At 44.5% G+C, this 27,837-nt stretch overlaps 1 pseudogene; it reads right to left on the bottom strand.

Annotated features, from left to right (window-relative positions):
- Positions 1-27,837, bottom strand: part of LOC135510085 (dedicator of cytokinesis protein 11-like) — a 99,781-nt pseudogene that overhangs the window by 55,588 nt on the left and 16,356 nt on the right.

Genomic DNA, 27,837 nt, shown 5'->3' with positions numbered 1-27,837 from the left:
GGTACTGTAATGTATGGGGGCCTGTAGTGTATAGTTCAGGTACTGTAATGTATGGGGGCCTGTAGTGTATAGTTCAGGTACTGTAATGTATGGGAGCCTGTAGTGTATAGTTCAGGTACTGTAATGTATGGGGGCCTGTAGTGTATGGTTCAGGTACTGTAATGTATGGGGGCATGTAGTGTATGGTTCAGGTACTGTAATGTATGGGGGCATGTAGTGTATGGTTCAGGTACTGTAATGTATGGGGGCTTGTAGTGTATGGTTCAGGTAATGTATGGGGGCCTGTAGTGTATAGTTCAGGCACTGTAATGTATGGGGGCTTGTAGTGTATAGTTCAGGTACTGTAATGTATGGGGGCCTGTAGTGTATAGTTCAGGTACTGTAATGTATGGGGGCATGTAGTGTATGGTTCAGGTACTGTAATGTATGGGGGCATGTAGTGTATGGTTCAGGTACTGTAATGTATGGGGGCATGTAGTGTATGGTTCAGGTACTGTAATGTATGGGGGCATGTAGTGTATGGTTCAGGTACTGTAATGTATGGGGGCATGTAGTGTATGGTTCAGGTACTGTAATGTATGGGGGCATGTAGTGTATAGTTCAGGTACTGTAATGTATGGGGGCCTGTAGTGTATAGTTCAGGTACTGTAATGTATGGGGGCCTGTAGTGTATAGTTCAGGTACTGTAATGTATGGGGGCCTGTAGTGTATAGTTCAGGTACTGTAATGTATGGGGGCCTGTAGTGTATAGTTCAGGTACTGTAATTTATGGGGGCCTGTAGTGTATAGTTCAGGTACTGTAATGTATGGGAGCCTGTAGTGTATGGTTCAGGTACTGTAATGTATGGGGGCACGTAGTGTATAGTTCAGGTACTGTAATGTATGGGGGCATGTAGTGTATAGTTCAGGTACTGTAATGTATGGGGGCTTGTAGTGTATAGTTCAGGTACTGTAATGTATGGGGGCTTGTAGTGTAAGGTTCAGGTAATGTATGGGGGCCTGTAGTGTATAGTTCAGGTACTGTAATGTATGGGGGCCTGTAGTGTATAGTTCAGGTACTGTAATGTATGGGGGCCTGTAGTGTATAGTTCTGGTACTGTAATGTATGGGGGCCTGTAGTGCATAGTTCAGGTACTGTAATGTATGGGGGCCTGTAGTGTATAGTTCAGGTACTGTAATGTATGGGGGCCTGTAGTGTATAGTTCAGGTACTGTAATGTATGGGGGCCTGTAGTGTATAGTTCAGGTACTGTAATGTATGGGAGCCTGTAGTGTATAGTTCAGGTACTGTAATGTATGGGGGCCTGTAGTGTATGGTTCAGGTACTGTAATGTATGGGGGCCTGTAGTGTATAGTTCAGGTACTGTAATGTATGGGGGCCTGTAGTGTATAGTTCAGGTACTGTAATGTATGGGGGCACGTAGTGTATAGTTCAGGTACTGTAATGTATGGGAGCCTGTAGTGTATAGTTCAGGTACTGTAATGTATGGGGGCCTGTAGTGTATGGTTCAGGTACTGTAATGTATGGGGGCACGTAGTGTATAGTTCAGGTACTGTAATGTATGGGGGCTTGTAGTGGATGGTTCAGGTACTGTAATGTATGGGGGCATGTAGTGTATAGTTCAGGTACGTTAATGTATGGGGGCACGTAGTGTATAGTTCAGGTACTGTAATGTATGGGGGCCTGTAGTGTATAGTTCAGGTACTGTAATGTATGGGGGCTTGTAGTGTATGGTTCAGGTAATGTATGGGGGCCTGTAATGTATGGTTCAGGCACTGTATGGGGCCTGACCTTGATGAAGTCAGCCAGGCTGAGGTTGACGCAGCGGAGCTGGTGGAAACTGTCTGGAAACCTCAGGGCACGGGGCTTCTGGTAGGACACAACACACTCATTTATAGATGTCGACAAGATGGTGACCCGAGGCATGTGAACCTCTGGGCCGAGTGACAATTCAGTTCAATAAGGGCTGAATCTTAACTTGGGGAAGGCAATTTTCCAATTGAGCTCAATGGATGTTCTATGGGTATACAGTGTGTGTATTTGTGGTTCTGATTCACCCCAACTACAGATAAACTAATCTTATATTAACCAATAGGATGGGAGGAAGAAACAAGTGTGCTCTTCTGGTCATTGAGAAATAGATTTCTTTCACCACAGCTGGATGCCTAAGAGATGAAACATGACACACTAAAATGTGCACAACTTGTAAAATCCTCAAATGTACTAGCAAATATTATACAACCTTAGTTTATCTGCAGTAAAGGCTTCAGTCTGGATTTTACTGGGCCTGTTTCTGAACAGTTGCCAAGATAGGAGTACAAGCAGGAATATCCTTATCACCAACTGAACTTTGCATATCTGTAGAATGAGGAAGTGCTCATTGCCACATTTTTTTGCAGTGAGGAAAGAGTGTGTGAAATCTAACACTGCAGCGCCACATGATAAATATTTGCATAGAAAGCATGTTAACTGTTCCCCTCCACCTGAGGGCTTGTCAGGGATGGCGGTTTTGTGTGTGTGTGTGTGTGCATTATTTTCGATGTGGGACACGAGAAACCCCTATTCAGAATAGAACATGCACCAACCTTGATCCTGTTGCCCTCCTGGAGGTACTGGGTCATGGACTTGGCCATTCTCTCAAAGAAGAACCAAGAATACTAGAAAAGAAGAAGAGGGACAGAAGAAGTTGGACCTACTGCTCAATTGTGAAACATTTAGATAGCGTCCCGATTGCCACCCTATTACTTCATAGTGCACTACCTTGGGCCAGAGGCCTGCATAATGCCCTTGTCAAAAGTAGTGCACTATAAAGGGAAAGCGATGCCATTAGGGATGCATCCTTCCTAAGAAAGATCATATCAACAGTCTGACAACAACAAAAAACATCAATGGGTTCTATAAAATGGGCTTTATAACACCGGCTTCGTGTGCAGGAATCCTGGGTGTACTCACAATAGAAAACTGTGCAGAAGTAATCGTTTCGAAAACATGGTGGGCTGTCAAAACATGCTTATTCGTGACACAAGAATGTAAGGAATCCACTTTCCCTTTCAAGGAACAAGTGGCTAGTTCAGTTGCATGTGCTGCAGTGATACCTGCTGGTCAGTACGGGAATTTATATGTTTTGCTTGAACGTAACAAGTAAAAAAGTGTGCGCATGCTGATGTTCCTGCAAAAGCTAATGGGGATGTAAATAAACACACAAACACACACACACACACACACACACACCTTGAGCAGCTTGTTGCTGGTGTTGAAATCTGCTGTCTGTTTGAGGATGGCTGTAACTGCGGTGGCCAGGACTTCATGAGTGGTCCCAGAGTTCCCAGACACAAACACATACTGGGGACACAACACAGAAATAGGTATTAATACACAACCTTCACATTATCACTTTCCATGGTATGTTGAACATTATCCCAAATGAGAAATGAATTAACTTTAAGTAACTTTCAACTGAAAATGCATTACGCATCTTTACATTCACCAGTAAGGCAAGGATCAGGCATTGATTCTGCTCAATGTAAACTTTATTTAACTAGGCAAATCAGTTAAGAACAAATTCTTATTTACCATGACGGCTTACCCCGGACAACACTGGGTCAATTGTGCGCCGCCCTATGGGACTCCAAATCACAGCCGGTTGTGATACAGCCTGGATTCAAACCTGGGTGTCTGTAGTGACACCTCTATCACTGAGATGCAGTGCCTTAGACCGCAGCGCCATTTGGGAGCCCCAAAATGATTATTGATTGTCGTGTGTGTGATACCCGACATTTTACCTTCAGAAAAGAGCGCAGGTAGTTTTCCAGTCCTTCCTCATGTCACCGGGAAACGACGTGTATAATCACACTGAAGAGTTAGAATATTATGGTTAGTTTCCTCAACCTACATCCATTAACACTTCCAAAAAAGCATTTCAAATAACCTCGTCCCAAATCTTTTTGTGCCGTTTAGCAAACTCCTGTACAGTGACTGTTGTGTTATATTTGACAACAGAAAAAGGTCACTATTTCATGGGGTTAGATCATGATAACGTCATAGGGTCAGGGGTCAAGTCTCACCGGGTGGAGTTGACAGCGATTTCTTGAGCTGCTTTGGTTGCCGCGGTGAGCACCTCAAACAGCTGCATCAGCACAGTGGGGAGGAATTTAATGATCACCTGAGCCTCCATGGCATGCAGGCACTAGGGAAGGGAGGGAAGGACGGAGAGAGATGGCGAGAAAGAGAGAAAGGGTTGTGAGTGAGAGAGAGAGACAAAGAGAGAGAGAGCATGACCTGCAGGAAATTAAGTTAAAATATATGAGGGTTGAAGTCAGAGACAGCAATACCAAGCGATAGCATAAATGAGGCTTCACAACAGAAGTGTCTTTCTCACCTTAAGATACTTGATGAGTTCTGCTGGTTTGCCCCCTGAGGAGGACCTTATCAGCTGGCAGTGCTGGAAGAACTTGTGGAGGTGCAGATCCTAGACAGAGAAATACAGAACACAGATGTCTTATGGTGTTTGTTACAATAGCTTTAACAAGTTGTTTTAATGTTGGAAGGTAGAAGACATACTTCAGGGTATATTGTTGAAGCTACATTGGTCTTCACTTTGAAAAGTGTCTTGCTGTTTTCTACCCATTTTATATCTTGCGCTGGCTGTAAGGAGAAAAAAACAAATACAATAAAGTGATTTTAGTATCCTGCATTTTTCAATAACTCATAGTGTGCAGGGGTGTAATGGTTCACCAAAGGCAAGGTTCGGTATGTACTGCGGTTTTGGAGTCAGGTTTTGGTTTCGGTACAGCGGGAAAAATAAATGCCATTCGTAATGTTCCTGGCATTCCATTCTGATGCTGTGTTTGTAACCACGTGGGAGGTGGGAATTTAGCAGTTGTGAGGTCATAAATACCAGTTGGATGCATTCATCTATATTTGAAAATTGTTGAGAAATGCAGACAGGCTAATGGCCAACAAGCTGTGTCAACTATGAACCAAAAGTACAGCTATCATGCTTGTAAACAAGTATAGAGTTTGAAAAAAAACATTAATAAATTGCTCTTCATAAATAATGTTTTGTTGTTGCATTTAACTGCCGAAAATACTGTAATAGAGGCCATTTCCTTAGTAGGTGAGGTCAGAGGTCACCATGTGGGAAAGCGGGTGCTTGGGATGTTATGGTGCATTCAAGACAACTGGGAACTCTGGAAAAAAACGAGGTCAAATCATGACTGTGATCCTCAGGTCGGAATGTCGGCTCTCTAAAAGGTTGGAATTCCGAGTGTGATGACCGGTCATAAAGATCCCAGTTGTATGAGTTAAATTCCTCATTCCCACTTGGTTACGAATGCACCATGACACTGCCTCCTTCAGATGTCTCCAGAGAGGCCACAACTCCATCCCACCAAAACAGGCTGAAATGTCAGGCGGCCTTTTCAAACAGCTCTTATACTAAAAGGGCATTAGCATCATTTTCACAATTTCACAGAATTATCCCAACCTCAGTGTGGAAATATATATAAAAACACAGGAAAATATGTGTTTTCACTGCATTGGGTCTTGAAGTAAGCGCCCAATGGTGCATTGGCCAATTAATTAAAAACTTTTGCATTGGTTTGCTTATATAGAGATGGTACTACCTGTTTGCTGAAATGGGTGAAAGAAGGAGGTTCTTAACGTCGCTCGAGTACTTTCATGAGGTGCTGAAACCCCCTATTCCCAACCACAGAGAACGGGCGCACATCTGCGACAATAAACCAGACTGTAAAAAATAGCCTACCTATCGCTCCTGTAATTTTTTTGGCCAGGTCAGAATCAGCTGCCAAGGGCTGCTTGAATGCAGAGGGGAGACGATATTGTTTCTTTGCGTTTCCATCTTGCTGGGGTGATGTCAGTGGAAATGTGTCAACATATTTGAGGTGTTGGCAGCTGCAGAGGCTATTCTCATTGAGCATGGCAACATACTGTTAATGTTTCATCCACCACTCTCTGTCCATCGCCGTAGTAATCTGCTGGGAAGACAAAATGTCTCTCATCTGGAGAGTTAAACGATGGAGGATCCTCCAATTCTGGTTTATCAACCCCACCACTCAACATTGTACAGAACTAAAAGAAACGTCCCTTTTTCAGGACACGGTCTTTCAAAGATAAAAATTGTAAAAATCCAAATAACTTCACAGATCTTCATTGTAAAGGGTTTAAACACTGTTTCCCATTTTAGTTCAATGAACCATAAACAATTAATGAACATGCACCTGTGGAACGGTTGTTAAGACAATTAGACAATTAAAGTCACAGTTATGAAAACTTAGAACACTAAAGTGGCCTTTCTACGGACTCTGAAAACACCAAAAGAAAGATGCCCAGGGTCCCTGCTCAACTGCGTGAACGTGCTTTAGGTATGCTGCAAGGAGGCATGGGGACTGCAGATGTGGGCAGGGCAATAAATTGCAATGTCCGTACTGTGAGACACTGAAGACAGCGCTCCAGGGAGACAGGACGGACAGCTGATCGTCCTCGCCGTGGCAGACCACGTGTACCAACACCTGCAGAGGATCAGTACAACCAAACATCACAGGTACAGGATGGCAACAACAACTGCCAGAGTTACACCAGGAACACACAAAATAGGCTGAGAGAGGCTGGACTGAGGGCTTGTAGGCCTGCTGTAAAGGCAGGTCCTCACCAGACATCACCGGCAACAACGTCGCCTATGGGCACAAACCTACCATCGCTGGACCAGACAGGACTGGCAAAGAGTGCTCTTCACTGACGAGTCACTGTTTTGTCTCACCAGGGGTGATGGTCGGATTCCAGGGTTATCGTCGAAGGAATGAGCGTTACACAGAGGTCTGTACTCTGGAGCGGGATCGATTTGGTGGTGGAGGGTCCGCATAGTCTGGGTCGGGGTGTCACAGCGTCATGGGACTGAGCTTGTTGTCATTGCAGGCGATCTCAATGCTGTGCGTTACAGGGAAGACATCCTCCTCCCTCATGTGGTCCCCTTTCTGCAGGCTCATCCCGTTTCTTCTTTTGCTGAGTTTAGTTCCCGGCTGCGCCTCACAAAAAGACCATTTGAAATGCATCAATTAAGATTCAAACTTTTATTACAACGTGCAAAGATGCTGCAGTCGTTTTAATGGAATAGCCTGAAATGGGGGGTTTTCAGCTCAGACTTACTCAAGAGGCACAGGCCTACAACGCAGTGTAAACATAGCCTATCGGCCTACTGTTTGATTTTGTATTTTTTTTTTTTTATGTATTCATTCGGGTTCAGTGCGGACAAAACCGAGGTCCCCTTACCAAATACGTGTACCATTACATCCCTAATAGTTTTTCATAATATCGTTCTCCAAATGTTTTAATCAATGTCATCACAGTCATATGCCACTAGCATACAAGCAGGAGAAACCTCTTCCATGACCCCAGGTTCTCTCCAGTGCCCAGAGGGTTGTACCTTCTTGGCATCCTGGGTATTGTCATACAGGTATCCAGGGGGCAGGGTGGCAGACACAGGCAGCTGTATCTCTATAGACTGCATCCTGCCATCTTTCAACAGAGGGGCCAGGAGTAGCCCACTGTTACAGAGAGAGATGGACGTCTAAGGTAATGGAGGTAGATGGTAGATACACACACTCAAGACAAATACACTAAAAAGACCCACGCACACCCTCAAAAAAACAAAAAAACACACATTCACACACAGACCGCTCCTAGTCTTACCCAGGGACTGGACTCCCTCTCTCTTCTTGGTGCTGGTCTTGGTACTGATCTCACAGCTGATGTGGTAGAAGGTAAAGAGGATGTGGTGTTTCTCATGAACATGGACTGGCAGCTCAATCTCTACCTGTATAGGTAGCGAAACAATCAGTCATTAATATTAGTGATAATGTTCATAGGAACCCAATCAAGAGTATGAAAATGTATGCACTCACTACTGTAAGCCGCTCTGGATAAGAGCATCTGCTAAATGTTAAAAATGTAACATTTTAACAATTTGGTCAAAAAGCTCAATTCTTCCTACTCTCCCCACAAGGGGGCAGTAACAGTGAGTAGTATAATGTTCAGTCTGCCTGCACGTGCGCTCTGCTTCACAGTAAATAACACAGACAGCCCATGGCATAGTAATAAACTAACGCCAATTAAACCATAATTCTCAGTATGACTTGATCATGTGTCAACATCAATAGTGCTGTCCTTTCACTTGTTGAAGCTGGTCTTCCTCATAACTCACTGGAACTCATTTTAGTTAACTATTCAGCAAGACATTGGGGTATTGACCCAGGAATTGGTCACTGGAGAGTAAAGAAAAAGGGGGGGGCTTGGATGGTGAGGGTGTGTGGAGTCTAATCCATATACCAAACACAAGATGCCCCTGCTCCCGTGGGTCTGAGATAGTCTCCTGTCTTCACCTCTCCCTCCCTTTTCCCTGGCCAGGGAGGCTCTGGTGGGTGTCTGACTAGCCCAGTGTGAGGCAGAGTTACAGGATTAACCCGGAAATAACGGGTGGACTGGACTTCAGTAGAATACTGTACTGTAGACCGACCATGTTTTAAATAGGCTTTAAAAACACCAACTTTTCAACTCTTTCAAAGTGAAACTTTGACAAGACATGATGCATTGTTCAAACTCAACTGTTTAACTGTTTTGTAGACGTGAACCATGGGAGGGGGGGGGGGGATTGGCAGGTCAGGTTTATTGAGCAAGGGTCTCACTCACCTCGTCATAGAACTCAGGGTTCTGGTTGTGGTGGAGGACGGCCGCACAGGCACTGGAGGTGAAGAGTGTCTCCCCTGGCTTTCCGTAGATACACTGAAACACACACACATACATTATTAGTCATCTACTGCTCATCCTTCGATGTTAGGGTATGCCAGTGAGTAAGTCTACAGCAATCTGTGAGCACTGATAATAACTAGACAGAAATGGTTTCAAAGAACTGTATAATCACATCTGAAATACAACGCTAGCCTCTCATGGCAGAACTTGAAACACAAGCGAACGACATCTGGAAGAAGAATGGGGAAAACTAGCTGTTCAGTGTCAGTTAGAGGTGAGATTTGAGTTAATGAAAGGAGAACCCTCTCACGCCAGGCTAAACTGGCGTGAGAGACCAAGCAGAACCAGGGGAGGGAAGGAGGAGGGGCAGGCTGAGTTGCCTAAGCCCATGCATGTGATGTGGCTTTGTGAATACATGCCGTGAAGTCAACCTGTTTGGAAGTCCAGGCAGAGGTCTAGATAATTGACCCTGATATGGCAGACACAGTGAGGAGGAGAGGGGGTTCCATTCTGAAACGGTAATTAGGACATTGATTACTTTGGTCATTCCTCATTACTGCAGAGACGAGAGGCAGAGCCTCGGGCTAGGTCCCAAATGGCATCCTATTCCCTAAGTAGGGCACAGCATTTGAGCAGTTCTGGTGAAAAGTAGTGTCAGAAGTAGGGCACTACCCTGGGAATAGGGTGCCATTTGCGACACAGCCTATGAGAGCGGTGGAGGTCCTCTGAAAGAACAGAGTGAGCAGAGCTCAAATGAACAGCTCAGTCGAGGGAAGAGACAGTTTCAGATCACATGATTATGGGTTGTGTACCAGCACGGAAAAAGTTGTGCATTTAGAAGCCCTGTTCCTGCGGCAACAACATGTGAAAGTGCGGGCATTACACAGTGACGCTGAGGACCCTTTCCCTGGCTAGAAGGACTGCAATCTCCAGCATGGAGTCTTATCTTCAGAGTGGGGGAGAGTACAGAAAAGACCAGCACAGCAACAAACAACTAAAACAGGCAGAACTTAGGTCTACAGTATGGTACTGTAAATGCTAGCTTCCGAAACCATTGGCTATAATTCCATCTAAAAAACTATTCTTTAGCCGTTTGATGGAGGTTTCCACCCAGAAATATTCTACTGTGTGGATGTTGCTCAATGTGTGAGTGAGTGATCTCATTAGTTCTCCTTGCCAGCTGTAATAACTGGCTTAGGTCAGAGTTTTTTTTCTCTCCTCTATTTTTTGGCAACCACTCTGCCACTCCACTGAGTTGGACTTTATCAGCAGTTTGTCTTCGTTCCTAGGGACTCCCAGTTATTTTCACCACCTCACACACCTCTCATCCAAAACAAACGCTCACCTTTAGAGGGGGCGCGCCTTCTTCGTCCGAGTCTCTGAACTGCACACACACCGCTACGTTTCTTACCTGGAATGATAAAAGACACTTCAGTCAACACAATAACTCCCACAGGAAGGAGGACGGTCAAGAAGTAGTGAGCTGTAAACACAATAACCAACTGCCCTCAACGCTTGCAAGTCAGTTTGGTGTTGCTATTTCCACACTGATGACTAAAACCATCTCTCTCTCCCTCCCTCCCTCCCTCCCTCTCTCCCTCCCTCCCTTTGGGGAAGCTCTTCTGGTTGTCGTATTTCAGCTGCAGGGGATAGACATACAGGTGGTTCTTGAAGACAGTGAAGGGGTACTTGGCCTCCTCAGGGAGAAACTCCTCGATCTCCACAGAGACCCTCTCACACTCCTCCTCAAAGAGCTTGACTGGGATGTAGGACGAGGTCACCATTAGAGCAATCAATGTTAGAATGTCTTAAGTAGCTGTTATAAAGGCCTTATAAATGCATACACAAGGGGGGCAAGATTAAAGTGTTCATTAGTGCAACTAATCAATATAACTCATCATCAACCATAATCAACTAATTAAATTAACCACTAACACTTATCATTCAATCTAATGTAAACGACAGACTAAAACAACACTAGTTAAGGCAAATGTTTGAATATGGATGGTGAACATATCTGAATAAAACTACCCACTTGAGAGGTCTGGAGGCACACATTCGATGGTGACATTTAGTTGTCCAGGGATAGTCTGCAGCTTGCTCTTCCCTGGCCTAAAGGGCGAACGTGCATGAAACAGTCAAAGCACTAGAAAACCAGCCTGCAGTGCAAACAGACACTAGGATACCGACTGACATATAGCACAGCCAGCACGCCAAACCACCTACAGTGTACTGTCACAGCCATCATAGGTCTTATTGATGACTCACTTCCTGAAGTCAGCCAGCATCTTGATGAGGTCATCGGTGGAGATCTTGCTGCTGTCCTGGCGATAGAGTGGAGAGAACTTCCCGTCCATGTCCAGACTGCCCTGGGCATCATTAAACACCTGCCTGGAGAACAACAGACACAGACAGGATCATATTTACTGTGTAGAAGCACAGGAGGCTGGTGTCACCTTAAAGGGCTCGTGGTAATAGCTGAGGCGGAATAGAGTGGAATGGTGTCAAATACATCAAACACACGATTTCCATGTGTTTGATGTCATTTCATTCGCTCCGTTCCAGCCATTATTATAAGCTGTCCTCCCCTCAGCAGCCTCCACTGTGTAAAACACACTCATATTTACCTTGGTGTGAAGAGGATGTGCACCGTACAGGAACACCTTAGATGCAAATAAATGATCATCACACTGTCTCAAAATAAACATTATAGTGACGAGCTAAACTACTTCTATGGTCGCTTCGAGGCAAATAACACTGACACATACATGAGAGCACTAGCTGTTCCGGACGACTGTGTGATCACGCTCTCCGCAGCCGATGTGAGTAAGACCTTTAAACAGATCAACATTCACAAGGCCGCAGGACCAGACGGATTACCAGGACGTGTACCTGCGAGCATGCGCTGACGAACTGACAAGTGTCTTCACTGACATTTTCAACCTCTCCCTGTCTGAGTCTGTAATACCAACATGTTTTAAGCCGAATACCATAGTCCCTGTGTCCAAGAACACTATGGTAACCTGCCTAAATGACTACCGACCCATAGCACTCACGTCTGTAGCCACAAAGTGCTTTGAAAGGCTGGTCATGGCACACATCAACACCATTATCCCAGAAACCCTAGACCCACTATAATTTGCATAACGCCCCAACAGATCCACAGATGATGCAATCTCTATTGCACTCCACACTGCCCTTTCCCACCTGGACAGAAGGAACACCTATGTGAGAATGCTATTCATTGACGACAGCTCAGCATTCAACACCATAGTGCCCCTAAAAGCTTATCACTAAGCTGAGGACTCTGGGACTAATCACCTCTATCTATAACTGCATCCTGGACTTCCTGACGGGCCGCCCCCTGGTGGTAAGGGTAGGCAACACATCCACCACGCTGATCCTCAACACGGGGGCCCCTCAGGGGTGCGTGCTAAGTCCCGTCCTGTACTTCCTGTTCACTCATGACTCCAACACCATCATTAAGTTTGCTGATGACACAACAGTGGTAGACCTGATCACCGACAACGAAGAGACAGCCTATAGGGAGTTGGTCAGAGACCTGACCGTGTGGTGCCAGGACCACAACCTCTCCCTCAACATGATCAAGACAAAGGAGATGAGCACACCCCCATTCTCATCGACTGGGCTGTAGTGGAGCAGGTTGAGCGCTTCAAGTTCCTTGGTGACCACATCACCAACAAACTAACATGGTCCAAGCACACCAAGATAGTCGTGAAGAGGGCACGACAAAACCTATTCCTCCCTCAAGGGACTGAAAATATTTGGCATGGGTCCTCAGATCCTCAAAAGGTTATCCAGCTGCATCCTCGAGAGCATCTTGACTGGTTGCATGACTGCCTGGTATGGCAACTGCTCAACCTCTGACTGCAAGGCACTAGAGGGTAGTGCATATGGCCCAGTATATCACTGGGGCAAAGCTTCCTGCCATCCAGGACCTCTATACCAGACGGTGTCAGAGGAAGGCCCTAAAAATTGTCAGACTCAGCCACCCTAGTCATAAACTGCTCTCTCTGCTACCGCACAGCAAGCGGTGCCGGAGTGCCAAGTCTAGGTCCAAGAGGCTTTTAAACAGCTTCTACCCCAAAGCCATAAGACTCCTGAACATCTAATCAAATGGCTTCCCAGACTATTTGCATTGCCCCCCCTCTTTTACACCGCTGCTACTCTCTGTTGTTATCATCTATGTATAGTTTCTTTAATAACTCTACCTACCTGTACATATTACCTCAACTAACCGGTGCCCCCGCACACTGACTCTGTACCAGTACCCCCCTGTATATAGTCTTGCTATTGTTATTTTACTGCTGCTCTTTAATTACTTGTTACTTTTATTTCTTCTTATTACGAATATATATATTTTTAAACTGCATTGTTGGGGCTCTTAAGTAAACATTCCACTCTAAGGCCAACCTGTTGCATTCGGGGGCATGTGGGGGGCATGTGACTAATAACATTTTAATTGATTTGTTTCACTTCATATTATATTGGATACATTACATTTAGTGTCGGAGAGCACATTGAGATTGTGGTGTGTACATTCTATTCATCTGCCGTATGATAGCACAATGTGAGTTGGTAGTGTGTATGAGTTAAAATCTGTGTCTTACTAGGCAGCCCAGGCGAAGGGCATCCTATACTGGCCCAGGCGAAGGGCATCCTATACTGGCCCAGGCGAAGGGCATCCTATACTGGCCCAGGCGCTGACACGTCTGCTTGGCAGCCCAGGCGAAGGGCATCCTATACTGGCCCAGGCGAAGGGCATCCTATACTGGCCCAGGCGAAGGGCATCCTATACTGGCCCAGGCGCTGACACGTCTGCTTGGCAGCCTTCAGAACCACCAGGGGAACACATAATGAGTCCAATGTATAGGTGACAACACAGGCTTTATGATTTATAACAGTGGAACAGCAACTCAATTGATCATGATGGAACTGAGACCACAATAGGAAGCAATTCAATTTAAAAAGACACTTTAAAAAGTAGCTCTCGAACCATTGGTTTTTTGGGGGGGGGGTATGTAAGACCTGTCTCTGACACATGGTCTAATAATAGCAATAGCAGTAATATGGTTGAGAGAGGCACGAAGGAAAGGACCTTGTTGACGTCTGAAGTGGCAAACAGACACACACACGCACAGACACACACACGCACAGACACACACGCACAGACACACACGCACAGACACACACACACACGCACAGACACACACACACACGCACAGACACACACACGCACCACATACACACGCACACACCCGTAGACACACGAGCACCACACTCAGACAAACCTTGTCGATGTCTGAGGTCTTGATGTAGGGCTCATCACAGTGTGTAATGCCATTCTGTAGGACCTTCTCCACTCTGGCCACCAGGAAAATATCAGCATGGGGGTTGGTCACTGAGAAGATACCCTAGAGGAGAGGGACGGAGGGATGATGGTTTAAGACTGTATCTAATATACCCTAGATGAGAAGACAGATGGGGGGAGGAGGGTTTAAGACTGTATCTAATTACCCTAGATGAGAAGACAGATGGAGGGAGGAGGGTTTAAGACTGTATCTAATATACCCTAGATGAGAAGACAGATGGAGGGAGGTGGGTTTAAGACTGTATCTAATATACCCTAGAGGAGAAGACAGATGGAGGGAGGAGGATGAGGCTGTTAAACATGATGCAGACCTTAGTGGTGGAAAACATTGCTATTAAACTTCAGGCAGGGAAGTGGCTGGCTGGCTGTCGTTTGTGGTAGAAGTTATAGAGGAAACCCAAAACAGAACTCAAACTATTATGGGGTCAGTGATATGAAGCCAACCGTGGCTCTCAGTGTCATGTGCGAGCACAAACACACACACACACACACACAAAACCATGATATTCCTGGGAGTGGCAGCACAGTAAGAGTGGAGTTCTTGAGACATGAATGGGACATTTGGATCAGTAAATATACATCAGCTGTGACATAATGAGTTCCATTCAAATGCTCTAGCTGTGGCTTGGCTCATGACAGTACGGCGTGGCCTAGCTAATGTCTGCTACCACAACACAGTTACATGGGCGACACCCTTAAAACGACACTTAATTCACAATATAAATATGTCTAAAGCTGGCGGAAGTAAGTCTGCCAATGCCAGTACCAGAGAGATGGGACATTAATAAGGGACCTAACTAATGGGAGCCTGCCAGTATCAGTACCTGTACCAGTACCACACCTTAACTACCGTTGTGCTGCTGCTACTGACCGATGCAGTAGAGAGAGCTGAGGGCTGAAGGAGGCTGTCCTTGGACTACACCCAAACAGCACTTCAATTTCACTGTGATCTGCTGGCTTCCGTGTCTATAATCAGCCTATTTCTGCGATTACTATCTATTTCTCGGTGTCCTGCTAGACTTTGCTAGGTCCACACGCACAAACTGGGCAAGAGCTTAATCAAGTTCCATTTTTTTGTGTCATCAGAATGCATTGTTTGACCAATGATAGTGAGAATGACCATTGTCTTGATTGATTCTATTCTGTTTGATGCTCTGTTCTTCATTCTGTTTCTGGGTCTAGATGTTATCCACAGTGATTTTCAATTCCATTAATTACATGTTGTGTATTTAACCCTCTGTTCCTCCCATGTAAGTGCTTGTGCACCTTATGTCTGGTGTGTGTAGGGTTGTGTACCCATTTATTGATAGTTCTGTTTTCCGGTGGTTTTTATTATTAAACTGCGCAGTTGGAAAAACAGTTTTTGCTCTCCTGCATCTGACTTCTCTGCCACCAGTACGCACCCCTTACAACAGCTTATCATGAGGTATCCTAACTTAAACGAGCAGAACCCAGAGACATTCCTTAATATTAGAGATTGGGCACCAGCTGTTGTTAACAAAGAGACCCCCCCCGGAGCTTACCGGATGCTACCGTTCTGTCCTGCCGATGCACAGCAAACCCATGTCCTTGTTCAGACATAACTCCGAGAAGCATAGTAAAGTACAGTTCTTCATGTCCCTTTGATAGGATAGTCTCAAATAGAGCTCGTCCAGCTTATTCTCCAGAGGGTAGAGGCGGTCTGTCCACTCGCCAACATAGTCTTGTCAGGTATCCCGCACGCTGGCCTCTATAATGCCGCCTCTTCCTTCATCATATGTCAGGGATTTGGGCCTGGTCCAGGTCACCATCACCAATTTGTTTCATCCCACTTGATTTTATGTTGAGTAGGATAGCAGTCTACGCGATAAATAACTTGTAATATTGGAAGTAACCATCTAGATGTCACCGTGATACAGTCTACACTACTCAATGGGTAGCGTTTGTGCTGCAAGCCGACAACAGTGTCAAAGTGTCCTTCACTACGGCATTAACATCTAACGTTATATTTTAGTACAAAAAAATAGAAACAATTAATGAAAAAAAATAACTGATTCTGAACACTCGCAAGTCACAACTTTTTCCTCGCTCAAGTACAAGCAGTAAACTAGCTAGCTGGGAAGGGTTAATTAAGATGACTGACTGAACCAAATCCACTCGACTAGCCTCTCCCTTGTTTCAGAAAGGAGCAAGAAAGTTTCATCACGCAGAAAGGGACTCAAACGCACGGATGCCTGGCCGTCCCGTCTTGAGTCAGCAGTTTTAGTGTTCATATCATGTAATTCTACTAATTTTGCAATGTGGCGTGGTTTTACAGCTTATTTCCTGCACGGTGGCGAGAAATGTTTGCAGTTTTTAACATGACACCTGAGTGAGACTGACGAAGAAAATATCAAATGGGGGCCCCCCGGGCTCTAAATCGACTGTAATTACCACAGGTTTAGATAGCTGGCCGCTAGACTAACTTACTTATCAAAATGTGTTTTGCTGACGTGCTAATTAAGTGACTGACATAAGAGAAAAACTGCTGATGCACAACCAAGTTTCGAAATTGCACCTTGTGTACTCGACCTTGTAAGTTGAGCCCCCGACTGACTGAGTTTATCAGAGGGTCTTCAAAAGGGGAGACTCTTCCCTGTCTCATCAACTGAAAACCTAAAAGATGGAATCTGTATTAAGTGAAACAGCCCACTGTTCGCCCCAGCGCCTTTGTATCGTCACATCTACTCCCGCTCTGGCAACCCATCTTTATGGACACCTGGCAACCATCATTACGCACACCTGCGTCTCATCATCAGTCACACCTGGACTTCATTACTCACTTGATTATTTACTCTTTGTATAGCACTCTTATCAATCATCAGGTAGTATTGTTAATGTTTCTCTGTCAGACGCTTCTCTTGGTTTGTATCGTTCCATGTTCGTTATCATTAAACTCACTAACTGCACCTGCTTCCTGGCTCCCTGCGTCTATGTAACAGTTATTGTTTTTGTCTTGTTGTTGAAAGGGAGGAGAAACAGAGAAGAGAAGCCTCCGGCAGCGTGGTGAAAACTAATTGCAGTATGCATTTTGTTGTTCTATCAAACCTGTAATGATGTCAGAGGGAAAAAAAGGAGTGTTCGTTGTTTGCAGTAACCTATGTTGTTGTAACATCCCAAACTGTCGTGGCAGTTTCACTAATTAAGAATTTCACCTTAATGTATTTATATCAAATAAGGGAGAGACAGACTACATTTCTAATCTTGGGATTCTGTGATCCCACCATAATTTCTACAGAAACACAAGCATGATTTAGCCTACTCATATGTGTGTGCGTGTTTAAACAAACCTCAACACAACACAAGCCAACACACAGGGTATAGGGCAGGTAAGGTCACTATGGTCCTACCTGAGTAGGGGAACGCAGCAGAGACTCTGTAGAATGGGCAGACCATTCCCATTCCCTGCATCACTGTTCACTCCTCCATGCACCCCTCCTCCTCCATCACCTCCCTCGGGTGTAGGGGAGAGTTGGGGGGTGTCGATCAGCACAAGGGGGGGGGGGGGGGTTGAGGTCCACATGGAAGTCAGTGGAGATCACATCAAACAGAGCCAGACTGATGAAGAACGGCTCCACCTGGATAACAGAGGTAGATGGGAAAGGGAGTGTGTGTGTGTGTGGGAGATCATGTCTGTGTGCATTTACGAGGTACAAACAAAGAGCGTGTGTGTGTGTGTGTGTGTGTGAGTGTATGTGCACTTATGTAGATATAAGCATATTGAATGATGGCCATTTCTTCCAGGAACCATAAAGCCTATCAATGTTTGAGTTTAAGATGGGAGGAGGAGAGTAGAACTATTTCCTAACCACGCAAATGTCGGTCAGCCAACATCCCCAACTCCCCCCCCAGCTCTTTAACTGCTCTAGTGGGCATGAAGTTATTCATCACTGTGTTTCATGTCTACAATAATCCACTCTGAAGGAGGGAGAGAGGGAGTACTCACTAGTGTGCTCTCTATACTGCTGGCTGACATCAAGAGGCACTGCATTCATCTCACACTCATAGCAGAATGCTAACTAACTACATTCATCAGGAAATGTGAATGTGGATCATGACTTAGGTCTCTGTAGTGTAATTTGTATTTACATTTACAAGTATTTACATTAAAATATGTACTATTTTAGGATAATACTTTTTATACTTAGATCAAATGACGATATCAACATAAGATGAATATACAGCATGAAACATGAAAAGCCTGATGTTCATTTTGTATCTGTTCTTTGTTATGCATAATTCATGTAGCACACAAATGTCCCTCTCTCAGACGGAGTGTCGAGGTGTAGTGGTGACCTACGCTGGAGCAGAAGGGTGTGTGTCTATGTGACCTTACATCAGTGAGAACCCCGTCCCCCCTCTCGCTGACACAGCCCTGCAGGCTGAAGGTCATGGCGGCTGACGGCAATGCGTCGGCCAAAACGCTCCTCAAACGGCTTCACGTCAGGCTCTATACCCGAGAAGTCCAACCTCTGGAGGGGAGAGGGGAGGAAGAAGTAGAAAGGAGTGGAGAGAGAGGAGGATGTGGAGGGGAAGGAGGAGATGGAGGTCAGGAAGAAAGATTAAGGAGGGAATGTTGGTTAGCTTCTGGCAGACATATTGTTAATCTACAGGTACACATCTATACTCATCATACCATAGGTCTGCTTTAATAGACTCAAACATTCAATCAAATCAAATGTTATTGGTCACATACACGTGTTTAGCAGATATTATTATGGGTGTAGCGAAATGCTTGCATTTCTAGCTCCAATAGTGCAGTAATATCTAACAATGTCACAACAATACACACAAGGAATGGAATTAAGAATATATAAATATTTGGGCAAGCAATGGCGGCATAGACTAAGATACAGTAGAATAGAATACAGTATATACATGAGATGAGTAATGCAAAATATGTAAACATTATTAAAGTGGTCAGTCATTTCAAGTAAATGTATAAAGGCAGCAGCCTCTAATATGCTAGTGATGGCTATTGAACAGTCTGATGGCCTTGAGATCGAAGCTGTTTTTCAGTCTCTCGGTCCCAGCTTTGATGCCACCTGTACTGACCTCACCTTCTAGATGATAGCAGGGTGAACAGGCCGTGGCTTGGGTGGTTGTTGTCCTTGATGATCTTTTTGGCCTTCCTGTGACAGAGTGCTGTAGGTGTCCTGGATGGCAGGTAGTTTGCCCCCAGTGATGCGTTGGGCAGACGGCACCACCCTCTTGAGTGCCCTGCGAATGCGGGCAGTGCAGTTGCCGTACCAGGGGGTGATACAGTCCAACAGGATGCTCTCAATTGTGCATTGGTAAAAGTTTGTGAGGGTTTTAGCCTTCGTCACCACACTGTCTGTGTGGGTAGACCATTTCAGTTTGTCAGTGATGTGTACGCCGAGGAACTTGAAGCTTCTCCACTGCAGTGCTGTTGATGTGGATAGGGGGGTGCTCCCTCTGCTGTTTCCTGAAGTCCACGATCAGCTCCTTTGTTTTGTTGACATTGAGTGAGAGGTTATTTTCCTGGCACCGCACTCCCAGGGCCCTCACCTCCTCCCTGTAGGTTGTCTCGTCATTGTTGGTAATCAGTCCTACTACTGTTGCGTCGTCTGCAAACTTGATGATTGAGTTGGAGGCGTGCTTTGCCACACATGGGTGAACAGGGAGTACAGGAGGGGGCTGTGCACGCACCCTTGTGGAGCCCGTGTTGAGGATCAGCGAAGTGGAGATGTTGTTTCCTACCTTCACCACCTATGAGCGGCCCATCAGGAAGCCCAGGACCTAATTGCACAGGGCGGGGTTGAGACCCAGGGCCTCAAGCTTAATGATGAGCTTGGAGGGTACTATGGTGTTGAATGCTGAGCTGTAGTCAATGAACATCATTCTTACATAGGTATTCCTCTTGTCCAAGATGGGTTAGGTCAGTGTGCAGTGTGATGGCGAATGCATAGTCTGTAGATCTATTGGGACGGTAAGAAAATTGAAGTGGGTCTAGGGTGTCAGGTAAGGTGGAGGTGATATGATCCTTGACTAGTCTCTCAAAGCACTTCATAATGACAGAAGTGAGTGCTACAGGGTGATAGTCATTTAGTTCAGTTACCTTTGCTTTCTTGGGTACAGGAACAATGGTGGCCATCATGAAGCATATGGGGACAGCAGACTGGGTTAGGGAGAGATTGAATACAGTATGTCCATAAACACTCCAGCCAGCTGATCAGCACATGCGCTGAGGACGCGGCGAGGGAGGCCGTCTGGGCCGGCAGCCTTGCAAGGGTTAACACGCTTAAATGTCTTACTCACGTAAGCCACAGAGAAGGAGAGCCCATAGTCCTTGGTAGTGAGCCGCATCATGGGACTGTGTTATCCTCAAAACGGCCGACATTTCACTTGTTTGATTGCCTTGCGGAGGGAATAACTAAACTGTTTGCATTCGGCCACATCCACAGTCACCTTGCCATGGTTAATTGCGGTGGATCGCCCTTTCAGTTTTGTGATAATGCTGGTTTCTGGTTAGGGTAGATTTTAAAAGGCACAGTGGGAACAAGAACTCCTATACACTTCTTAATAGACAAATAAACTCAGTCACCGTATCAGTGTATGTTATCCTCGGAGGCTACCCGTAACATATCCCAGTACGGGTGATCAAAACAGTCTTGAAGTGTGGATTCCAATTGATCAGACCAGCGTTGAATAGTCCTTAGGATGGGTACTTCCTGTTTGAGTTTCTGCCTATAGGAAGGTAATATAATCGGAAGCGGTGGGTGTTGTGCGCCTCCTGAGTCGGACTAGAGGTCCACTCTGAATATCTCTTCTTCGCCGGTGGTGTTTTCGATCAGCCTCTGGAATCAGTTCAATTGCTCTGGGGGGTACGAACAAAGGAACCGATTCAGGAAAGTCGTATTCCTGGTCGTAATGCTGGTGAGTTATGGCGGCTCTGATATTCAAAAGCCCTTACTGGCTGTATGTAATAACACAAAAAATGTTCTGGGCTAATAATGTAAGAAATAACACGTATAAAAGTTGCCTAGTGACGAGATGCACGGCTGCCCTATCTATCGGCGCCAGTCCTATTGGAAATGAATAGAGTAAAACAGACCGTGCTCATCTGTGTTTCAGGGTCCAGAGAGAACAGCTTAAGTCTCCCTTCATTCCTGTTGAGTTTATTGAGCTGGTCTGTTTCCCTAGCATACTACAGAGAGACAGAAGAAGAAAAAGAAGAAAGAAATAACAGCTTCAGGTCACAGCTAAGCTCGTCAGAGAACTACACCACCCCCCTCTCTTGTCCTAAATCCCCCTCTCATTTACTCTCCTCCTCTCACACCATCCAGCCCCAGACAGACCGTAGAGATAACCAGGTCCTCTATGAAGGGGAGAGCTGCGACATCTCAAAGGAGCCAGTTAAAAAAGCCTCATCACACAGAGATTACAGCTCTCTTTGTTCTCCATGTGCTGCTCTGGGTTTATAGATACATTAAAGCAGTGAGGTCTCTATGGGATAAAGATACTGTACCGTTATGTCCAGGGTTACAGGATGTACTATACATTAGGGACCTGCTACAGATAAAAGGGAGCTTGTAAACTGTGGTTCCCTGATAGTGTAACAGTATCAAAGCTCAGTGAGCGTCACATAAATGACTAGACATAATATAGCCTATATATGTCAGGTGGAGGTATTGTGTTTCTCTAACTGACTAGAGAATGAATTCTCTTGTACACGTGCCTTATCAATGATCATTACTGCTTACACATAGAGCATTTGAATAGAACTATTTAAGAGGGCTTTACTTTTTTTGTCCAAGAGAAACAGGATACAGATGCAGGACCTTCATTTGATCTGTTGCGGGACATTTAAAAAGGCTTCTGAAGTTTGTCACTTCCACTGACATTTCAGACTTGATTTTCCCTCGTGAAAAAAACGTATCAACCCCTACAAAAATGTCCATTAATTATAATCCACATTTCCTGTTGCTGCAGAATAGTTGTTTGCTTTCCAGCTGTAGCAAACTAACTCAAATTAAAGATCCTACATCTGGGTGCTCTGAGTCTGAATAACCCTATAAAACATTTTCCACCATGTACTGGGCTAGGTTCACAACCTTGTGTGTAGTAGATGAGGGGTAATCCATATTCACTACTACTACAATACCGCACAGCCACTAATGAAACCAGAGGTGAAGAGAGCAAGTCAGACCAAAACACACTACCAACACACACCAGACCGAATCTATTAGCACTGGAGACTATGTCTTAGTGGAGTGCCAAACATTGATTATTTATCAAGGCCCGCATTCATCAAGCTTCTCAGAGTAGGAGTGCCGATCTTAGATCAGGTCTCCCTTCTTATACGGCAAAACCTGATCATAGATTATCTCCTTTTGTGAATACGGGCCCTGGTGCTTAGTACAAAAATAAGGCAAAAATGATACATTCATACGGATCTTTTTTAAATATATAAGCAGCTATAAGCATAGCTGACAGTAGCCTTGCAGCACATCTCTACTCTGATAACACTGACCTTTATGAGTTCAGGGTGTAGGCTCCTCCCCAGACTCTCCAATAGGCTCTCGCCCTTCCCCTGGCTGCTGCTGTCCTCATCTGATTGGGCGAGAGAGGTGTCAGTCGAAAGGAGTACTTACCATATAGCCTACTGTACGATTCGGATAATGACATCTGATATTAGTGGAAGTTATGTGATATCTGATACTCCGAGAGTTATGTACTTGGCTATCTGCACAAAAACCTTGGATGAGTGTACTTTAATGTTCCACTCTTCCGAGTTGAGCAATGTCCTAATGAGCTGAGGGAAGGGAGGCATTTCCTTTTTAAATGCAGCATTTCGTACTAACTCTGGTGTCTTTCTAACTCCCTTCACTGTGTTGCAGGGGAAACTGGAGAATAGCCAGGCTGACTCCCACCGCTTTCTGCTGCACAAGCCTTCCAAATCTCTCTGCATTTCAGGGGCATATGAGAACGTATTGTTTTCAAAAGGACAATTTCCTAATTGGAAAATAAATTCCCCCAACTGTGAAAGTCCTCCAACGCACTTACACACACACACACACAGCTGCATAATGTTGGCATTACTCCACTATTGTAACAGCCGTAATACGCTCAGTTCAAAAGTTCACAACAACTTCCTTCTATGTCAACACACAATTCCAAAGAATTGTGAAAGGGGAACTGAGTTTGAGTCAAGTCAAATGACTGGAGAAAACAAGTGAAACAGTGCTGCGTTCTAGTACCAACTGTGTATCATTCTGTAATTGACTGTTAAGGTTTTTCAGTGTGTTTACAGGTCAGTAGCAGGGATTTGAATCTCCTAGAGATTACCGCGTTGAAAGACAGGTGAAACTGCGCTATGAGAATAATGACAGGAGCGGAGTAGCTAAATAACAGGTCTGTTTGTAACAAGTGTGTAGGAGTAGGAGAGTACAGCGTACACTGTGTGTATATCAGAGTGTGTATGTGCATTATAAGTGCTCGGTGCTGCTCTGCAGGGCCTGTTTCAGGGTGATCACCCACTCCTCCATCTCCGCCTCGCTGTCCGCAGCCAGGAAGTGGCTGAAGCGCTCCTGCATCTTTAGCTCAAAGCCGTTACGACGTATTTTAGGGCACTGGGGTGAAAATATTGAAGTTTGGTTGTAGGCATCTAAACAAAGTAATCTAAAAACACTCATAGCTCCTAAATACTTTTAACCAATGGAAAGCTTCCTGGCAGCCTCTCCAGTCTACTGTACCACACAGTGCCAACACTCAGAGGTTTCTCTCATTTATTAGGAGAAAAAAATGCAAGCACCCATTTTTTAACTGACCGGAGACTGGAATGCAGTTCCAAAAAATCCAATCAGTTCCTGAAGGATGGCAAAGGTGGAGGAGAGGGATCCTGAACTAACTTTCACGAGTGTTGCGAGAGCTGAAAACGGACTTGTTCATGTGGTCACAGTGGTGGTTTTCCGATCCCAAAGGAGTTCCCTTTTACTGGGATGTTGAAACACAAAACCAGCAAAATTCCTTATACTTTCCCGAGACAGCATTTTTCTAGTGTTGTTCCAGCACTGTGTTCCAGCATTAAAAATAGCTAAATATTTCATGTTTTTTAAGGATCTCTTTCTCAGCAACTATTGTTGTGTTACAAGCCTGATTCTGAGTGTGCTGCTGTCGTCTTTGCCTCTTTAGATGACCTATTCATTGTATTAGCATAGATTTATATATTTGACTATCACAGACGTCCTTTTATGGCTGGCAGGAAGAAAGGAAGTCTAGCGTCTAGGACAAGCAAGACAATATATCTAGACATGTTGGTCTACACAAAGCCCAGAGCACATGGTGTGCGCCTCTGTAAGCAAATGGTCAATCTACAGATGTAGGATCTTAATTTGATCACTCATTTGTTGCTGAGAATGTTCCTGCAAAGCAGGAAATGCAAACTTGTACTGTATGAGTTTTACATTTCAGACTTGATTTACGCTCATGAATAAAATGGATCAACCCCTACAAAAATGTCAATTATAATCCACATAATAAATCACATTTCCTGTCACTGCAGGATTATTTTCCTGCTGTAGCAAACTGGCTCAAATTAAGATCCTACAGCTGTATAAAGCCCTGAGTCAGGGAGTACTTCTACAACAACATTTTCAAACTATCTATTCCGATAACATTAGGAGCAAGCAACAACACAAAAACAGCAGATACACTTCATGCTATTGGTAATGTTCAGATGGGATAATGACCTGAATGACATCTATACAGGAGTCCAAGTAGATGGACCCCTTTGGTGTCCTTGCACTTCTTCTCATCCTTGTAGGAGTTGAGGTTTTAAGAGCCGTCCGGCAGCTGGGACAGGTAGAAATACCTCCTCTTAAACACCTGAGGGCCAGAGGTAAAGAGATTTAATTCAATCCAATAGCAACGTCATCTTTAGCCTCTCACATACTTTAGGATACATGTGCTGTATAGGCTAGTTTCTGGTGCTGAACGATGCGTGTGTACAGAGGTAGAGGAGGCTGGTTATTAAATCTATTGTTGTGGCATTGCATTGAGTTATCTTTTTGTATTAGCTCAATCAGGTACTGTATGTTAGTGCTGAACAAGGGCCTGCACAGTACCGCAGTTGGTCGCCAGTTGTGTACAATCCACAGTGATGAGGAAGTGTTGTGTATATTAGTAATTGGACTGATCTATCCTAGTAAATCTGTTGTGATGAGGAAGTGTTTTGTATATTGTAGTTGGGCTGATCTATCCTAGTAAATCTGTTGTGATGAGGAAGTGTTTTGTATATTAGTAGTTGGGCTGATCTATCCTAGTAAATCTGTTGTGATGAGGAAGTGTTTTGTATATTAGTAGTTGGGCTGATCTATCCTAGTAAATCTGTTGTGATGAGGAAGTGTTTTTTATATTGTAGTTGGGCTGATCTATCCTAGTAAATCTGTTGTGATGAGGAAGTGTTTTTTATATTGTAGTTGGGCTGATCTATCCTAGTAAATCTGTTGTGATGAGGAAGTGTTGTGTATATTACTAGTTGGGCTGATCTATCCTAGTAAATCTGTTGTGATGAGGAAGTGTTGTGTATATTACTAGTTGGGCTGATCTATCCTAGTAAATCTGTTGTGATGAGGAAGTGTGTTTTATATTGTAGTTGGGCTGATCTATCCTAGTAAATCTGTTGTGATGAGGAAGTGTTTTGTATATTGTAGTTGGGCTGATCTATCCTAGTAAATCTGTTGTGATGAGGAAGTGTTTTTTATATTGTAGTTGGGCTGATCTATCCTAGTAAATCTGTTGTGATGAGGAAGTGTTTTGTATATTGTAGTTGGGCTGATCTATCCTAGTAAATCTGTTGTGATGAGGAAGTGTTTTGTATATTGTAGTTGGGCTGATCTATCATAGTAAATCTGTTGTGTATATTAGTAGTTGGGCTGATCTATCCTAGTAAATCTGTTGTGTATATTAGTAGTTGGGCTGATCTATCCTAGTAAATCTGTTGTGTATAAAGGAAGTGTTGTGTATATTACTAGTTGGGCTGATCTATCCTAGTAAATCTGTTGTGTATAAAGGAAGTGTTGTGTATATTAGTAGTTGGGCTGATCTATCCTAGTAAATCTGTTGTGATGAGGAAGTGTTGTGTATATTACTAGTTGGGCTGATCTATCCAAGTAAATCTGTTGTGTATAAAGGAAGTGTTGTGTATATTACTAGTTGGGCTGATCTATCCTAGTAAATCTGTTGTGTATAAAGGAAGTGTTGTGTATATTAGTAGTTGGGCTGATCTATCCTAGTAAATCTGTTGTGTATAAAGGAAGTGTTGTGTATATTACTAGTTGGGCTGATCTATCCTAGTAAATCTGTTGTGTATAAAGGAAGTGTTGTGTATATTAGTAGTTGGGCTGATCTATCCTAGTAAATCTGTTGTGATGAGGAAGTGTTGTGTATATTGTAGTTGGGCTGATCTATCCTAGTAAATCTGTTGTGTATAAAGGAAGTGTTGTGTATATTACTAGTTGGGGTGATCTATCCTAGTAAATCTGTTGTGTATATAGCATAGACATGACATCCGTCAAAACACCTCAAAACAAGACATGGTATCAATAACAAGACAAGCTGAAACAAGCCACCTACGATTCCCCACATGGCAGCTTCTTGTCATTGTTGCAATCTATCGGACCGTTCAGAATCATAACACTCGCTTTCCGGCCACTTCATTTTCCTGATGTCAGCCAATAGGCAGTAGACAAGGCTGATGGATGCATGCTGCACTACCCCATAGAGCGCTGGTCAAAAGTAAGGCACTATTATAGGGTGTTGTCACAGACATAGCCCTGGAATGATTCAGTGCTAGCCTTCGGCTCTGTGCCCTCTGTTCCCTCCATCAGAGGACCATGGCTGGCAGCCATTTATTTTCCTTCAATTACAAACCTTTTTAATGCTAAGATTATCCACATCCGGCTGGGCCGTTGAGAGGTGGACCGGGGGATTGGGGTTTTGGGGGGTGGGGGGGGGGCTATTTATAGAGGAGAAGAGCTCGGGCTTCTAAGTCCAGTGAGGTCTGGATCTGGTCCCAGATCTGTTTGTGCAGTCTTGCCTCCTCCTAATGTGACAATGACCATAGAAGTAGGCAAGACATCTGGGACCACGCTATGCTTGTAGACCTTACTACTGGGCTCAGCTGCATGTCCTTTTTCAACACAAACCCATATCATAGTGGCACAGTCGGGGGTTAGGGTTGTGCCTTGCTGTTATTTGATGTACTGCATTCTCGTTGTAGGCATATTTTCTTAAATACTTTGGGTGGGGGTGGGGGTTATAGCCAATACAGTATCATTAACTCCATTATGTCAAAAGGATATTTCAAACAGGACCACCACCAAGCCAACAAGGCCAGAAGGCGTGAGTGAACTGACCACACAGAAGACCTTAGGCCAATACTAGACCACTCAACATCATCTGATAATCAATGTTTTTCTCTCTCTCACACACACACACACACACACACACACACACACACACACACACACACACACATACACACACACAGAGAGATCAAGTCCCACTCACCTCATCTTTAGCGTCTTCATCGATTTCAAACACGTGAGCTGGAAGCTTGTCTGTCTTCAGGCCTTTCCTGTCAAAACACGAGTGAGATGTGTGAGAAAGGGTGATTGTGTTGTCAGAAACCCAGGAATACA

This window comes from Oncorhynchus masou, chromosome 23 (assembly GCF_036934945.1).
Source record: "Oncorhynchus masou masou isolate Uvic2021 chromosome 23, UVic_Omas_1.1, whole genome shotgun sequence".
Taxonomy (NCBI): Eukaryota; Metazoa; Chordata; class Actinopteri; order Salmoniformes; family Salmonidae; genus Oncorhynchus; species Oncorhynchus masou.
The sequence above is the reverse complement of the archived record's forward strand: the minus strand, read 5'-3'. Positions and strand labels throughout refer to the sequence as shown.